Source organism: Chrysochloris asiatica, unplaced genomic scaffold, assembly GCF_000296735.1.
Source record: "Chrysochloris asiatica unplaced genomic scaffold, ChrAsi1.0 scaffold00118, whole genome shotgun sequence".
Classification (NCBI taxonomy): Eukaryota; Metazoa; Chordata; class Mammalia; order Afrosoricida; family Chrysochloridae; genus Chrysochloris; species Chrysochloris asiatica.
In genome coordinates this window covers 3,630,034-3,632,700 of record NW_006408636.1, presented here as the reverse complement: position 1 = coordinate 3,632,700, position 2,667 = coordinate 3,630,034, and positions in this window count along the sequence as shown.

Sequence of the window (2,667 nt, the reverse complement as noted above, 5' to 3'; positions counted from 1 at the left end):
TATCAGGAATGGATGTTGGATTTTGTCAAATGCCTTTTCTGCATCAATCGATATGATCATGTGGTTCTTTTCTTTTTTCTTATTTATATGGTGGATAATGTTGATCGTTTTTCTAATGTTGAACTATCCTTACATCCCTGATATGAATCCCACTTGATCATGATATATCATCTTTTTGATGTGTTGCTGGATTCTGTTGGCTAGTATTTTGTTGAGAATTTTTGCATCTATGTTCATGAGGGATATTGGTCTATAATTTTCTTTTTAGTGATGTCCTTACCTGGTTTTGGTATGAGGGTTACACTTGCTTCATAAAATGTATTAGGGACTTTTCCATCCTTCTCTATATTCTGGAATAATTTGTGTAGTATTGGTAACAGCTCTTCCTTGAATGTTTGGTAGAATTCACCAGTGAAGCCGTCTGGGCCTGGACTTTTTTTATTTGGGAGTCTTTTGATGACCTGATCAATTTCTTCTTTTCTTATGGGTGTGTTCAGGCTTTCTACTTCACTGTGTGTAATTTAGGTAGGTTGTGTTTACCTAAAAAATGTATCCGTCACTTCTAAGTTTTCAAATTTGTTGGAGTATAACTCTTCATAGTATTCTGTTATTATCCTTTTTATTTCCTTTGGTTCCGTTGTGACATCACCCATGTGTTAGGTTTGTCAATGGTCTGTCGATTTTGTTAATTCTTTCAAAGAACCAGCTTCTTGTCTTGCTAATTGTTTCTATAGTTTTTCTGTTTCCTATCATTTTTTTCTGCTCTAATCTTTATTTCTTCTTTTTTTTGGTGGCTGTGAGTTCCCTCTGTTGGTCTGTTTCTAATTGTTGTAGATGTTGTGTTAATGTGTTAATTGTAGGTCTTTCTTCTTTTTGGATGTGTGTGTTTATTGCAATAAATTGTCCTCTCAGCACCACTTTCACCGTGTCCCAAAGATTTTGGTATGTTGTGTTTTCATTCTCATTTATTTTTAGAAAATTTGAGAATTCACGTTTAATTTCTTCTACTACACAGTCGCTTTTCAGCAGGGTGTTATTCAATTTTCATGTATTTGACTTGTTTTCCTTGGTCTTCCTATTGTTGATTTCTAATTTGATAGCATTGTGATCTGAGAAGATGCTTTGTAGTATTTTGATATTTGAAAATTTAGGGAGATTTGTTTTGTGGCCTAAAACATGGTCTATTGTGGATAATGTTCCTTGTGCACTTGAATAGAATGTGTATTGTGCAGTTGTTGGGTTGAATGCTCTGTACACATCTATGAGGTCCAGTTGGCTGATTGTGTTGTTTAGTTTTTCTGTGTCTGTCAAGTTTCTTTCTGGTTGTTCTATCTATTTTTGAAAGTGGTGTATTAAAATCACCCACTAATATTGTAGATTCATCTATTTCTTTCTTCACTTCTCTTAGAGTTTGTTTTTATATTTTGGCACTCTTTCATTGGGAGCATAGATATTTAAGATGGTTATTTCATCTTGTTCAATTGTCTCTTTAATCATGACATAATGTCCAACTTTATGTATTATGCTATTTTTAGCCTTAAAGTTTATTTTAGCTGAGATTAGTACTGCCACTCCTTTTCACTTTTTATTGCAATTAGCTTGGTTTTTTTTTTCCCCCCATCCTTTAACTTTTAATCTGTTCTTGTCTCTGTGTGTGAGATGTGTCTCTTGCAGACAGCATAATGAAGGATCTTGTTTTCTTATCCATTCTGTCACCCTCTGTCTCTTAACAGGTGCATTTAATCCATTTATGTTCAGTGTAATTATCGATAGGTATTGATTAATTGCTGTCATTACATTTGTTTTTTGTGGTGTTGCTGCTTCTTTGTTCTGTTTGTCTTTCTTTGTTGAATTCATGATTTTTGTGTTCTTTCTTGTAAGTTTCCTCATAATTTTAATGATTTCATAATCTTCTTGGATTTTCATTCTCTTGGTATGTTGTGAAGTGTTAATTTTCATTGAGGTTGCCTTATAGTCCATTAACTTTTTTGACCATTTATTGCAGTCTATTTTATCCTGTAATCGACCTGACCTTCTCCCTATCTGGATCTCTTTTCCTACACGTTGACCTTCTTTTACATTGTACTTATTTTGGCCATAGACTGACCTTCCAGAATCTCTGTATTTGTTCTTATAGTTTTGTTTTATTACCAATTCTTCTTTCTGTTGACTTAATTCAGGGAGGTGCTGCCACATATGTCAATCTCTGGTTGTTGTCTCTTCTTGTTGGTTCTCAGTCCACAGTACTCCCTTTAGGATGTTTTGTAGATCAGGGTTGGCTTTGGTAAATTCCCATAGCTTCTTTTTATCCTGGAATGTTTTGATTACATCATCATATTTGATTGATAAATTTGCTGGATAAAGGATTCTTGATTGGCAGTTTTTTTCTTTCAGGGTTTTATATATGTCTCTTATATATGTCTCCCCATTGCCTTCTCACTTGCATGGTTCCTGCTGAGAGATCTGAGCTGAATCTGACTTGCTTGCCTTTGTATGCGACCCTTCTGTTTTCTCTGGCTGCTTTCAGAAGCGTCTCCTTATCTTTGAGTTTGGAGAGCTTGACTATGATATGTCTTGGTGGTTTTCTTTTGGGGTCTGCTCTTCTTGGAGTTTGTTAAGCTTCTTGTATGTTTATCTTTTCACTTTTCAGGATTTTGGAGAAATTTT